Raw genomic sequence first — 15777 nt, 5'->3', positions numbered from 1 at the left:
CCGCCTGCGCGCGGCGCGAGGGGCGGTGCAACTGCACGAGGCAGGGCCTGAGCCGAGGGGCGGGAAAACTGCTGGGGGGCGAGCGCGAGCGCTGTGAGGGGAAAGGCGGGAACGGGCTGAGGGAACGGGACCGCAGCTGAGAGGAGGCTCTGAGGAACGCAGGAGTGAGCTCAGGGGAAGGCAGGAAGGAGCTGAAGTTGGGAACGAGCTGAAAGAACCAGGTCCGAAGCCGAGGGAAAACTCTGAGAGGCTGGGGCCAAGCGGGAGCTGAGGAGAAGGGTCTCCACAGCTGAGCAGAAAGAGAGCCCCGGTTCGTGCGGCTCAGTGACAGAGGGGACGGGTTCCCTTTCAGTGGGGGAAAACGGAGAGATTTAGGAGGGGCGGTGGAGAAAATGCTGGAGAAGTGTCTGGAGTGCCCGTGGAAGGTGAGAAAGGTCTGCTCGCTGTAAGACCGTAGTGCGTGGGACGAGGCGGAGAGGTGGCCGTAGTGAAGACACATTCGGGGTTTTATCCTTTGTTTTTAGGCTGTTACAAGGGCAGAAGTGCGCTTGTTTTGTATCGGAGGCACTGGAAGGCTGAACAAGGTTCGGAGCAGCAGCTGTCTTGCTGTGCCTGGCTCGTGGTGCTGCGCAGAGGCACGCGTGCCAATCTCCGCGGCCGTTCCCAGCTCCGCTCTCACAGTGTCGGCTGTTGTGCCGCCCCCTCCCGGCGCCCGCTGCGGGGTGGGGTCAGAGCCGCAGCGCCCGCCCGTTCTCCAGCGGCGCCGGTGTCTTTGCTCGTGTTTGCAGAGGGGAGACGAAGGCTGTGAAGGATTAGTTTGTCTCAAAATCAAACAGAAAAGCAGTGGGAGGTTGTGGCACCCGATGCGGTGTTTCTGAGCCCCAGGCGGTGTGCCGTAAATAAGACTGTAGTGCGGCTAGTATGACGCTGGGGGATGATTTTAACAATAAAAAGACGTTAATACTTCTTTAGAAATGCCTACGTCATAACCTCACTTGAACATAATACGTGGTGCAAACTCTCCAGTAATTGTCCTTAGGAGGAAAAAAGACTGGGAAAAAGCCAGGGCAGTGTGTCACTGTATGTTCCTGTTTATTCTACTTGCTTCTTTTTCACATATTTTGTAAAATGTGTATCTCCAGTGACTAATATTTCTGAGTAACCAATTGGTGCCAGTAAATGTAAGTACCATCTGTAAGAAACTGATTTGTAGAAGCCAAGTTCTTAGCATATGAGGAGGAGGAGGTGTTAAAACTTGGTGAGAGACGACTGAAGTGTGGACTTGGTTGGTAGTCTAGATGATTTTAGATGTATTATGTAAGCGAGATGTGAGAGGAAAGGAGAACTGGAGACCAAAACGATGGAACTCTTGTTCAGTAGGAACAAATATAGAATAAGCAGTGATGACAGGAAGGGGATGAAAAAGAACGTTTAGGAGAAAATATATAGAATTCAGTTTGAAATGCAGCGGCTGCTCCCTGCTGTGACACAGTGAAGAGCACAGATCAGCGTGCCTACATTGTGTCATTCTGTTACTGCAATAAAAGGAAGCTTAATTAATTGAAGGTGACTGAGATCACTGCTCTAATTTGTTCGGTGTTTCACAGCAAAAAATGTAAAACCTTTGGAGTAAGTTCGTGCGCTGCTGATACTGCTGAGGAGCTGCGTGCTTATTTCTAATATCCTAGTAAGACACTTCTTAAAATTCTTGGTCTCCCCTCCCTTCTTGGAGAGCAACCTCTCAGGAGTCGAAGTCTGCATAAAGTTGGCTCACCAAAGGTAGAGAACTGCTTATGCTCCATCTAACAACTGAGTTTGTCCTAGTGAGGTCAAAGACAAACTTTTGTGCTCATCTAGTAATTGGCTTTATACGTGACAGGAAGTTTGTGCGGGGAGAACCAAAACTAGCAATGTAATAGGAACATCCTTAATTGATTTAAAATAAAAGTGGCTGATGTGATCTTAATATCTGAATTGGAAGATCTCAACAGATGGTAAAGAATGAAGGTGGGATGCAGCGCAACTGCATACCTTTGAAACATAGACCTCTTCATATAATTTTCCTTTAAATGTTTGAGAAACACACCAAGGTAGAATTGATTCAAAGAAAACGGGTATAAATATTTCTTTCTTTTCATAGATTATACCTTACTTCATAGAGTGCTCCTTTGGATAACACCAATAAGTCCTAGGAAAGCTTTTGTTTGAGTGAGAGAAGTCTGTTTAAAGTTCAATTACATGTTTGTTCTTACCTGCATTGGGAAGTGCGAGCCTCTGAGGAGGTCTCTGCTTGGAAAAACACGTCAGGAGATGCAGTGCAGAATTTCAATGTGGTACCTTTTGGTAGAGGTTGCTCAATTTTCAGCAAAGCAATGCTTCAGATCACTGGAAAATACCAGATTTTGGCTCAGGTTTCCCAAGATTGAAGCATGACTCATCTGACAAATAGCTGACAACAAAATGACCTCAGAAACTAATTTTGAACACAGAAGTAAAGCAGTACATTATATAGGTTATTACTTATCTGTATGTGGAAATGGAACATGCACTAGGCAAGAACAAGTACTCAAACACACGTGATGTATTGTTGGCAGTTTAACGTAATGCCGTTTCAGCTGCTTACCAGTATTTGTCAGCTGGTGTCACACAGACAAACCTTTTGATACACCTTACTTTTGCCCTGACAAAGCAATTGCTGCGTTTTCTTCTTGCAAGAGGACTTGTTCCTCAGCTTTCTAAAACCTGTTGCAATATGGTACTACTTCCCTCTCTCTTCTGTGTTACGAGCCAGGCTCCCTAGCATATTGGGCTCCATCAGCCAAGTATCTGCGTTTAAGTTGGTGACAGGAAAATGTATAAAAATGTATATAGCAGATTATCCCATGGTCAGCTATTCCAACAGTACTGTGCAGTAGGCAGCCTAAAGCAATGGTAAACCAATAAAATTGAGAGTCAGAGTATTGGAGTCCAGGATTCACACAGTTCTGGGATCAACACAAGTCTTCTGTATTTTCTTAAGGAAAGACATTGTGATAAGTTGTTTTCTTCTACAAGAACTCCGTTGCTGGTGTGAAGGATGAAAGATTTGATTGCCTTATAGCATATCTTTGAAGCTGATTCTCCTATTCTTAAAGCAATTTTGAAGCAACGGGCAATTCTGTATCAGCTTCTAATTCACACAAAGCTGAATAAATGACTGTCTTTTCTCTGAGAGATTCCTTCTCCTGGATTGCTTGTTCAGGAAAAGGCAAATAATGTAAAAATAGCACCCAAATTGAGAAAGGTCTCGGGTTAGCGTGCTGATCCTTACGCTTGTAAAATGCGTAATGCAGTCCTCACCCAGTTGTGTGCTGGATGCCAGCACTTGCTGCCTTTTTAAAGGTTAGTCTCCTTCGTGCTGTGCAGCAGAGGAGTGCTGGTAAGAGAAGTTGACTATATTTTTTTGAATGAAAGACCGTGTAAAATCAAGGTCAGTATCCACGGCTCTTATGTATGATTGTACTTCTGAAGAAAAATTCTTTGCCTTCATTTGTGAAAAAGCATACAAAAGCTCCCTCCATTTGTTAGCAGAAGTGATACAATATGCATAAATGTCATAGCTGAAGGCCCAGGAATTTTATTGCATTAGGGCAGAATGGTTCTGCTTGACGCTGAATCTTGGCTTAACGGATGTAGCTCATATGCTTGCATTATCTTGCTGATCAGCAATGTACAGCATTGGAAATCTCTTTCTACTTAAAGGAGCTGTACCGAGTTTAATTATATTTATTGTTGGAAAAAATTGACTTTGCTTGTAGTCTGAATTTACTAATTTTCTTCTGAGATATTTGTAAAACCAGAAAGCTTTCTCCTGTCAAGTTTCTCTCCCTCTGGTGGTTTTACGCTGTCACCTGATGAACTCTTTTGCTTTTTCTTTGATAAGTTAAGAAGGTCAAACTCTTTGTTTTTCATGTTTTACAGCTCTTTGATCTTTCATTGTTTTATTTCTCTTGGGATTTATTACCATTGTTTGAAATCCCCATCGTATTCTGTGTACTAGAATTGGATATTCTATTCGCACTATGGCCTGAATCAAATACTATGTAACAGTCTTTCTACTTGTTCTCCCCTACATCTTAGAATTAGACTAATTCACCTAGTATTAGCACTGTCCTGAGGAAACTGGTTAAGTTACTGGTCTATCGTTACCTTTAAAATATTTTTCTAAGAGTTGGTATTTCCTAGTCAGGGCTCCTGCTATGCAGGCATGCTTTACATCTTTTGTTGCTTGAAGTTTAAAATCTAACTTTGTCTATATCTAAATACGTTGTTTGCTGGGACTTTGTTTATGAAATGAGCTAGGCCAGAGGTCTGCCCTCTGCCTGCTGTGCCATGTGAGTGACAAAAATATGCAAAAGAAATCTCCACTACTACTCTAGTAGGAAATCTGAAAATAATATATAATTATAAAATCCATTAGTTAAACTTTCTTGCTCCATTTAATATATTCCATGCTGCTTTGCAACTTTCAAAAAAGCAGTTCTAATAACTTGCTGGTTTTCAAAAAGTATGAAATTCTTGGCAGAATTCTTATTATAGTGGCAATATTGCTTTTACCCAAAAGTACCATAGCCTCATTGAGGAAAGATATCAAGACAGTTAAACAAGGTCTATTTTCTGTAATCCTGTGCCAACTAGCTTTAATTATATCACCCTCCTTTAATTATTTTTGTTGAATCTCATATAAATTGGGCTTTATGTTATGTTGCCTGGGATTTCTCTTTGACTGACAAGCCTATAATTACCTGGATTATTCCATTTATCCTCTACAATTATTTTACATGTCATTATGAAGAACATAAGAACATGCTAATTTTCTTCCTCTCTCCTTCTCCTTTCTCTTTCTCCTTCTCCTTTCTTGTAAATTGCTTTTCTCGTGCATCAATTGTTAGGATTCAGATTTTCTCTCTGGATTTCTGTTATGATCCGCCTTACATTTAAGTTTTCAATACCGGCTATCACCACTGGGAGACACTATTAAACTGGTTTGCGGTTGAAACGAAACTCACTTCCATTACCATGCCTAATGGGCTAAAAATTAACCTTTCTGCTACTGTGAACAAACTGCTTTGAGTTGCTTGTAACATAACCAGACAGATTTCTTCTCCAAAATGAACTGGAAACTGATGCTGTTCTGAAATACAATTAAAAAAGAACAGCAACAAAAAGCCACCAACAACCAGCTTGTCTTGTGGATCTCTTCAGTCATGGCAGGAGTATGGAGCTACATGATGTTTACAACTACTGCAAGCATAAAAACAATTTATTAGTCAGAATTCCTCATTTTTACTACAGCATGCGTTTGATTTTCCTCCCACCACCCTTTTAATCTTTGGATGCAGTTCAAAAATTTATTACATCACTGAGTTGCAAAGTTGTATTTCGTTTCATTTCAGTTACTTTCTATACCTTTAGTTTGTTTGTTTCAGATATTCACTGATGTGAGTTTTCAAATATTAAAGGAAGACAGCCTTTATACTAGCACTGTTTGAATGTTAAACTGTAGCTGATTAAGGGGCTTTCATTTATTTGTAGATTATAATCAACATTTGGTGGATTCTAATCTTTCTGTTTTCATAAAATGTTTATATTTATTGTATTGCAAGTTGCTGAAATAAGTCAGATCAAAGGTAGAGTTCACCAGATGAATCTTGGCATCAAAATGCTTTTGAGTTTGTTGGAACCTTTACCCTGAAATGATGTGTGGTGTCTGTGGTGTCTCAGGCTCTGCAGTAGCTCTATGTATGAGTCAAAGGATGATCTCAGTTAGGCATGGAAAGGCCTAGCAGGTCACCTTTTCCTGCCCACTATCAAACTGGAGTTTTTCCCTCCAGTATCTAGCTGGAGCTTGGGGTCAGTGCAGCAGAATATAATGCTCTAAGGTTTATTTACTATGCTGTAGTAGACAGAAAACAGAGTTGTAAGGGTGACTATTTTTTTTTTTTGCTCCTGCTTTCAAAATCGAGGAAATTTCTGGGTGATTAATTTCTTCATAGATTCCTATTGTGAGAAATTAAACAGGATTTCATTTGACCTGTGGGAAGTCGGCCGCTAAAATTTGCTGTACAAATGAGATACAAAAGCTTTTCCTTGAGAGCTCAGAGGCATGTGTTGAAACTAAAGGAATATACATCATACTGCATTTTTGGTGTTCAGCTGTGCACCGAAGGTACTTTATACTTTTGGTGAGTAAAATATAAAGGTTGTTTGTTGGGGTTTTTTTTTTTTAGTAGTCATAACTACTCTATGTGTTGGAAAGTCACATTGCCTAGCAGGCCTGGCCAAATAACAGCTTAAACTTTTAAAAACAATATTCTTTTCAAAGAAAGAAAAAAGTAAAATTTCAAACTGCATAGTTTTGTCATAGTTATTGTCAAGAACTAATTCTTAGAAAATAATTCAAGTATACCTTGTAGTGTATAGTAATGCTTCAAATTATGCTGCCTAGTTCTGTATGTAATGTTATTCTGTTTCCTAACTGTAAGATCATGAAAACTGACCAACAACAAATATCTTGAATTTAGTGTAAAATTCCTAAAAATGACATACATATTGCTTGCCATTTGAGGTTTTCATTTGGCAAATGTTCAAGCTTAAAGTGTGTTTTTCATGATTATTACCTTATTAAAGCTCATTTACTATTCATGGAAAGCGAGCACAAAAGGGATGTGAACAGTCAAAAGAATTCCATTTAAAAATTCAAATGAATATCCAGGGGAAATGGACTGCAGTATTTACCCAACTCTACTGGGTATGCACTGCTTATGAATGTCTTATTAGTAGATGCCTTTGTCATCGTCCTTAAGGCTTTTATCACAAATGTTAGATAGTTCTGTTATGACTTCATATTGCAGTTATTATGCAAAATTCATTCTTGAAATTGCTAAAATGGTTCTGTTAGAGTGACGCTATGTGAGAGTGTTCGCTGTGTGGCTTTTCCTTTTTCAAATCCATTAAAAAGACGTATTTGTTGTGACACTAACTGCTGAGTTTCAGTGTGCTGTAAAGAAGTTGAAGAAACTCAGATCATCATCCTTTGCTAAAAGCTGAGAGGTTTCTTCCAATGTCCTTCCTCATGGCCTCAAGCACTGCAGTTATCCCTCTTGTAACCACCATTGTAGAAGTATGTAATACTTAGCTAGTGGTGGGAAGAGTCTGGATCATCAACTGTGAGAGCATGATTATTTTCTCTATATGCTGATTATTTCCTACTTACACTGAGCTCCTCCTGCCTGCAAAGTGGCACCTTTTTCTTCACAGTCCTTTATAGGAGTAGGATATGTGTTTAAGCTTTGTCATCCTTCCATTATTTCATGTTGGAGTGTTGTGTGAGCAACTGCATAGTTTCTAGAGGTAGATAACTGAAGAATAATTTACTGCATCATTCAGCTCAAGGTTTTTGAGATGCATTTACTCATGCAACTTAAGGTCAGAGGCTGGTGCTTTTCAGAAAATCTTGCTTCTTAGCTGAATTTGTAACTGCTTGAACTGAGGCGAAGAAGGTCAAATGGTTTTCCAGGGGACATATGCCAACTGAGTAGCTCAGCTAGGATTTGAGCCAAAGATTCATTCTCTTGCTTCATCACCTTTGGCTGTAAATAGTGGACTTCATTCTGGTTTATAAAGATCTTAGGCAGGTAGCGTTATGTCCCATAATATTTTTTTCTCTTTTTCTAGTCCTGATTCCACATGTATGTAATGTGTGCTACTGAAGAAGTGCAGAGCATGGCTGTGAGGAGATGTGCCCACCTGTTGGACTTGCAAGTGCAGCTACAGGTAAGAGAAAACTTCTCTGATGAAGTAAATGGAAGGCAAAGGAGCAAATCCAATTCTGTGGCAGAATGGTTCCAGTTCTTTTAGAATCAGGTGACATGAATACTCTTACAGGTACAACAACCTACACCTTTAGAAGCATGTAAGATGATGGATGGGCAGTGCTGGATTATTTTGATCTAATATTTTTTGCTTAAAATTGAGTTCAGCATGTTATTTTCCAGCTTATCTCACTATCTCTTTTTTTTTTCCTGTCCTTCTGTCTCTTCAGTTCCTTTTTGGAATTTAATATCTCCCCTTGGTGACTTCTGTTCCTTATCTTCTCTTGATCTATTTTTGCTTCTCTTTCAGATTCTGTCCCCTTGAAACTCCAACCAGTGTCTCCCCATATGTCAGATTTAAAAACAAACAAACAAAAAAAACAACCAACTACAAGATGCAAGGCTGTGAAAGGAACTGGAGGATGTTTATGTGATTGCAGCAGGCTGACCATTAAAATGACTTTATTTCTACAGCATTTCTGATGCTGGGCTTGACAGTTTCATTTCTGAAACTATTTATACTCACAAAAGTCTGTAACAGCATTTTCATTATTTTCTTTTATGATTTTTTTCCTATATTTTATCAAGTTAGATTCTTCTGTTCAGGCTTGATTTCAGACAATAGGAGTACAAAGTGGAAAAATCCTTTCTGAAAGCGACTGTAGCTTTTTATCTGTTAAAGCATCTTTCTATGTCCCATCACATTTTTATCTCAGTCTACTTTTCAGCTTCTGTTTATTTGATCCAATGTGAAGACATGCAGGGCAGACTCAGATGAAAGTTTCAATTGAGGAATATGTATGCTTGTAGCTGAGGAATCTTACTAAAACTGCCTTTCTCATTATTCACCAAAGTTCTCTTGCTGCTCCAGACACTACTCCCAGAGCATGCCATCTAAAAGCAAAGGCTAACTGTAACTTTCACACTGAAAACATGGAGTAGTTATTTTGCTAAACTAGTATTAGTAAACATCACAATGACAAGGATAGAGAAGAATTATCAATTTTATTTTCTATTCAAAATATGATGCTGTCCAAACATTTCAGTATGTGATGTTCCATTTTTCTTTCTGTTTCTGAATTTCAACTTAATTGAAAGGAAAAAAAGGCATAATTTGGGGTTTTGAAAATGGAACTACAACTAGTATTAAATATTCTTAAGTGATAACATTGTATTGAATTCTGTATAAAAAGATTGTGAAATCTCATGCTCTGGAAGTTTGGAAGAACAAGCTACAAGTCTGCTAGGAGTGGTTTAGATGTAACTTGCTCCTTCCTGCAGTAATTAAGTCAGTAATTGACAGGCTTACTAGTCTAGCAGACCATTGTCATCTATCGGGACTTTCCTACAGACCACTAGACCTCTTTAGTATCAGTGACCATTGAAAGCATAATAAGGAAAGGACAACTTTAGCTATGATTTCATTGATTACAGCATAGTGATGTCTTTGTTTCTCTTCTTCTGTACTGTTGGCATAATTCCAGGGCAATAGTAGAATACGTTTGTGACAATATAGTTAGTAACAACTGTCTGAACTACAGCCCTTACTACAATCTCATTTGCTTGCCTCAGAGGGTCTGCTTGCCCAGGAAGGTCAGCAGGTTGTTTGCTTCCTGTTGAGCTAATTGGCAGGGTAACAACCACTGCCTGCCAAGCAAATACGTTTGTTTAATCTCTGCTGGTCGTAGATAAAAACCGCCAATAGAAAAAAGAGGCCCTTTTTTAACGAGCTAATTTAGAGCTGGATTGAGATGAGTTCTTCCTTAAACCCCAAAGTATCAGTATTAGCTACTGTAGATATGTACCAATAAGATAGATATGTACGCTAGATATGCACCCTCTGATCCTTTTCTTTACCTGACCTTGTAGCAGTGGAAGAAGAGAACTATTGATTCAAGCATAGCATGAAAAGTTTACCAGAACCAGGTGGGTTTTACATCCAAAGTTATATACTTACAGGCTGATGCCAATAGTAACTGCAAGATTAAATAGAATATGGGACGGATGAGGAGCTTCCAGAATTAAGATGTGCAGGAGGATTGTTAGTTGACGGTAACTTTCTGCTTCCATGTACAGGGCACGTGCAAGACTCAAGGGAGTTAGTGCAAAGATTTTTGTTCATGTTCATGGACTTTTGATCGAGTCCTAAAGACTGAGACAAGCTTTAAGATGTTCTGACTTTGAAACAAAGGCTCTGGTGCAATTACCTTACTTCTATTACTCTCATTTTAATTGATGTATGTTATTCATCATGATGATCAGAACACGCTTTGCATCACTGTACTATTTCTGATTTGATGACTGTGATAAACTTAGTAATCTCTTTCAGCCTGTAAAGTTACACACTTCCTTCAGATCCTTCTTTTATCATTTTAAGTTCTTTTTAAATCTTAAAGGACAAAGTTCATTTGTTTTGGACAATTAGAGACTGCTGGGAGGATGTTTCGTTATTTTTTATTTTTTTTAATATAGGAGTTGTTTTAGTACTGCTTCATTTTTGTTTCTTTCAGAGATTTCTGTATTCTCCATTTGCATTTAATGTGACTGTTGTGGCTATCTGTTTGGTATCCTTAGGATTTGTGGGTTTTAATTAGAATGGACTTATTTTGATTAGAGTCGATGGGATTGAAATGCCATGTAGTTATTAATTGCCTAGTTTTAATTTTCTTACTTAGTCATATCTTACCAAAAATATCTTAGAAATATATTTTTCCCTTGTAAAGTGGAAAAATAGAGAAATAAATGCATTGCGGCATGCTGTTGTTTTGTGAATAAACTTCTGGCAGACCCTGACTTTTAAATTCTATCAATGCATTTTGAGCTGGATGAAGAAGAAACGTGGTATTTGCAGACGAGTTTTTGTAGATTAAAAGAAAAATACTGAGATAAAACTTGCGTGAATTTCTGTTAGGATTTGCTTGTTTTCTTTTGACAGTTGTAATATCAGTGAATGTATTTCCCTGAAATTCTGAATTCTGAAAATGTCCATTGCAATTTTCATATCTGTAGCATATGCTATATAGACCCAAGGTCTGTACAGAGATTAATGTTAATCAGCACGTAGAATGGTATTTCCGTATTTGTGGATAGGAAAACGAAACAGAAAATAATCTCTGGTCCAGTCTGATAATCATTACAAGCAGTCTAAAGATGTTCTTCACTGTAACATGGTGAGGTCCTATGCAGAATGGACTAGCTCAGTGGGCTTCTCATCTCCACAGTAATGCATAAAAATACTAACAAAAATCCCAGAGCAGATAAAAACCAGGTACCTCCTTTACAGAAGGCCCATGCTCAGCCTCTTAAGATGAAGATGGTAGAGCACAGCACTGAGATGTACAATTCCAGTTGGCAGAATTTTGGACTAGGAATCAGGATTCTTATTGGTCACTGTAGATGTAGGCACTTATATTTCTTCAATTTTGCCTTCACTGTTGCTTGCATTATTATTCTTTTTTTTAACTTTTTTTTAGATTGTATATTTCTTTTAATATACAAGAATCATATGAAGCTCTTGTCTTGATTACAGATTCTTTGTGTTACCTTTCTGCAAATAAATGATAATGATTAAAAATAAATATACACGTAGATAAGGAGTGGTACAGTTAAGAGAATGTTTATATTCGGTTTTGACATTCAACTATTTCCTAAAACTTCAGGGTAAAAATCTATGTAGAAATCTATCATGAAGATAAATTCACAATTTCTTTCAACCTGTTTCTTCGTTCTGTAATAAAACCTATTTCTTGATGAATACAAGACCAGTGAACTTAAAATTTCTTTTGAAAAAATATAGCAGAGTAATTTGACTTCCTCTGCATGTTCAAAAAATGCCAGTTGGCATAACAGTGCATTTCATACAGTTTTAAATTCTGTCTTTAATACTGTGGCAATTTGGAGGCAGCCACTTGAAGAAAACTGGCTAAGTTCTAAAATAAATTTCCACCAGCATACTTTGAAGTACATTTAAATAAGGTGTAAATGAATATAACATATTTATTTCAGAATGCCAATCACATGAATTTCTATCTATTTCAGTCCTTAGTTAACCTTTATCACTTGTTTTACTCTTGCTGGCACTTGGAAATCTAGTCAGCCCTCTTCAGAGGGGAATTTTGTAAGTGAGAGCAGTCTCTTGGGTTTTCTGTGTGAAGGAGCAGAATTTTGGGGAACTCACTGTGTTAATGCAGGTGGACAAACTGAATCAGTATTCTTCTTCAGTTGCTCCTTTTATTTATTTATTTTTCTCCATGCTTGCTTGTGGCTGTTCAAATCTTTGGAGAAAGGCTGGTGCTTAATATTGCTTTCTCTTCACTGAACACCTCTTGCACTATTAATGCTTTACATCAGTGCCAGAAGGCTTCCATTTTGGTCCAGCCTTAGTTTAAGGAAATGCAGTTGCATAGTCCTTTAAGTAATGGCTCTTTGAATGATCGGACAAACTAAGGGGATTGGTAATAGCCTTTTCAGCTTCTAACCCAATTACAAATACTGCTAATAATGTTCACTAAATGTTTGGTGACTGCTTGGTAGTGTACAGATGAGATTCTTCCCTTACCTTGGATTCTACCTCATCCAGTCCTAAGGAGTAATGTCCTGCAGACATGCAGGATCCTGCCAGGAGAGTTGTCCCTTAACTCTCGAAAACTGAAGATGGAGATGTGGTGGGAAGCAACAGGATTTTTGCTTGAGTTGCGGTATCAGTTTTCTTGACAGAAAAAAAAATCCAGTCTGCTTAGGAGTTTTCAGTAGAAAGACAATAGTTGCTGCTGATCTATATGGCATTGCTATTAATTATTCATTATACATGCTGCTTTTTGTAATTTTTTCATTGAGAGATCTCTGCTTCTCAGTACATTTGCATAACTTTCTTTAGTATTAATAAGTATTCTATAGTGATTGTCAATGTATTTGGATATCCTTCTCCAATAAGTGATATCATACTTCAAAAGAAGGCAGAATGTTATTCTTGCTGCCTGCCTGTACTTGGGGATCCTGATAAGTTTCCCATAGCATTACATTCTGAAACTTCTTCTGTGCTCCAGATAGTGCTCCATTTATGCTGGAAGTTTGGGGACCGTCGCACACCATAGCTATTTCAGCTGTTTAAGCTATTCTGGTTTATCAAAATAGTTGATCTTTTCATACAACAAAGGTGTTTGTCACGGCAATCCTGCAGCAGGGAATTCCACTTGGAAATATTGTGAAAGACTAGTCTTTTATCCAGCTTCTTTTATAACAAAAGGAATAACATCTGTGACTTACATTTGCTATTTCTGTTAGTAGATCAAACTTCTCCCTAAAGTAATCAGCTACAGTTCAGTTGAATGAATGCTATTTCTTTGATTTGCATAATTGCATGATTATTTTCTCCAGCTTTAACAAATATTTTAAAATTACTTTTTAGATTTACGTTGTACTAAATGAGGAATAATTTCCTGCCCTGGTCCAGTGCAGATATCTTAAGAGTAATAGCAGTGGTTAAAAATGATGGTCATACACAGCAGAGAGACATTAAGAACAGAGTTTGACCTCATAGGGGATAACATTTACACCAAATCCCTAATCATTAGCCAGTTCTTAACTCATTTTCAGCACCCTTTATAATTTACAAGGGAAACAGATTCTAAAGTTGTCTTTGTTAATGGAAAAAAAAAACAACTGACATGATTGAATCAGGTTCTAAATGCTAAATATCTATTTGAATTAAATGAATGATTGCTGGAATTAATCTGCATACTTTTGCTAGCGTTACCCAGGATTAATGTTTTCTGTATTTTTTTCATTACATGTTTTTTTAAGAGTATTGGGACAATTTAAATGCACCTTTGTAGTTAAGGGAATAGGCCCATGGCATTACAAAGGTCAATTTATTTGGTCTCTGGAAGGACTGAACCTGTGAGGGATATCTAGGTTGTTTTACTCTTTAGACTGAAGTATTGTATATTTCTCCAAATTTGGTAGCTTAGTCAACCATTCTGTCACTGAGTTAAATGAAATGTGAGCTGTAGGAATGCAGAATTACCTTTCTAAATGAGAATAAATTCTTGCAATTATTATATGAAAAGATCAAGGAAGTCAAACTAAACATGTGCAGAAGTGGTTCCAGTTGAGACTGTATTTTCTGTACTGCCTACAACTAGTATGTTTGTATCTGATTTGGACACTTTGTGTTGGTAGAAGGGAGTCATGCATAAATAAGGCCAACAGTATTATTCAGTATTATTAATGATGTTGTCTACATTTAGATTCTCAAAAACTAGCAAACTAATAAATTTTACATATTGGAAAAAAATCACAGATAAATCAAACAAATATATAAATTCTTTAAGGTATTTAATATGTGTTAAGAGGACAGAATGATGAATTCAATATTGAAAACCAATATCAAGTTTACAATTATGTACCATTTATCATCACTGATTGCACAGACAGCATATTATTGCAGGGAACAGGATGATTCATAAACTAAAACCCTGAATGGCTTTATAAAAAACAATTTAAGATTCACGTTATGTCTGAAAAGCTTTGTTTTTCTTTTTCAAGCATTATTTTCAGTAGTAAATAGTACCTTCAGACACAAATTATGCATATTTAATGTCTTGAGCTTTAATATTAAATGTGCAATCATTTTAGAGTGTTGAAAACTGTGGCGTTTACAAACCATCACCTGATTCCATTTAGTGTTATTTTCTGAGGCCCAAGTTCCTTCATCAGGGAAGAAGAACTTATGGAAAATGTGAAAGTGGGTAGGAACTGGTTTTGAATTGGACACGCGGAGCAAGCAAATAAAAGCAGCAAAAATTTTTCTTGAAAGGTGATTTGTCATTGAGGAGAAATCATGTACAAGTGGCAATTTCTTACTCAGCAGATCTCCTAGGGTAAAATTCTGCCTCCCCCAAAAAGTCAATGGCCAAACTCCCAGTGAGTTCATTGTTTTCAAGCTACCATGGTCTGTCTGTACTGAAGGACACGCCTGCTTACCTTAGTGAAAGAGCTGCACTTCTTCAAAGTCTTGTCACCCCAACTGAGCTCTGGGAGAGAAAAATGAATTCTTTTCTGGTTCACACTTTATCAGCAGAATTATTAAGCAGTTTTCTGTTGCAGAGTCACTCCTGTAGTGCACTCTTGGTGGGTTTTCCATGTTATCTTTTTCCATTTTTTTCTCAGTTTCCTGGGAATAACCAAAGATATCATTTCTCCAAACTGAGGTTGTGCGCCAATAACTGGATTATTTTGTCCTTCAGAATTTCAACAAGCTTTTCTGATTTATGAAAGAATCTTACCAAGCTTGAAGATTCAGCTTGTCTTCACAGTTAGAATTCTAAGCTAGAGTCACTGAGTTAATAAGAAGAAAAAGGCAAACATATCCTACTTGTAAGCTGTATATTTTTAAAACAAAATGATTGAGCTAGAATCCCTGTGATGCAATCTAATGCTGTTTATTTTTACTGCCTGTGTGCTTAGAGGACAGTTGCAGACTACTACAATACTCATTTATTATTAGTCAACCTCAGATGTAAAACATATCTGTTGCCAAATGCATTGACATTTCTAAGGTCTACTACCCTTCAAATAGATAGCTATATTTCAGAGAATACCAAGACTATACTTTTGTTTCCAAATGAAACAGTTGAGCCGTATGGGAATTTGCATGAAAAGGAGCAGGAGGAGTGAATACTTTGTCTCGAACATCTGTAAACATTCATGCAACAATGTATTGTCTTGGTTTTTGATGTTCAGGGCAGTCATCCTTTGACAGGAGGCTTCTCTGGGAAGTTTTAAAGAGCTCTAAAAGACAAAAAAAAAAAGTATAAAAAAAATTAGAGCAGCTAGCTGGCCTGATTTATTTTAAATAGACTGGTTCTGTCTTCATGCATTTCAGACAGCATTTCTTTTTTAAAAAGAAGGATCAGGGAGGCTG

General features: G+C 37.7%; 1 protein-coding gene across 15 annotated transcripts in view; it reads left to right on the top strand.

Annotated features, from left to right (window-relative positions):
• Positions 1-15777, top strand: part of MEGF11 (multiple EGF like domains 11) — a 280422-nt gene that overhangs the window by 2457 nt on the left and 262188 nt on the right. For 7 of the 15 annotated variants that reach the window (XR_002442023.1, XM_021407905.1, XM_021407916.1 and 4 more), the window contains exons 1-2: positions 89-221; positions 7717-7815. The gene's annotated coding sequence lies outside the window, so the exon portion shown is untranslated. Of the gene's footprint in view, positions 1-88; positions 222-298; positions 426-524; positions 6225-7716; positions 7816-15777 lie in introns of those variants that run through there. The other 8 variants (XM_021407912.1, XM_021407917.1, XM_021407909.1 and 5 more) reach the window with 7 other exon arrangements.

The sequence above is a fragment of the Numida meleagris genome, chromosome 9 (assembly GCF_002078875.1).
Source record: "Numida meleagris isolate 19003 breed g44 Domestic line chromosome 9, NumMel1.0, whole genome shotgun sequence".
Taxonomy (NCBI): domain Eukaryota; kingdom Metazoa; phylum Chordata; class Aves; order Galliformes; family Numididae; genus Numida; species Numida meleagris.
Note: the sequence above shows the minus strand (reverse complement) of the source record. Positions and strands in the feature narration are given on the sequence as shown.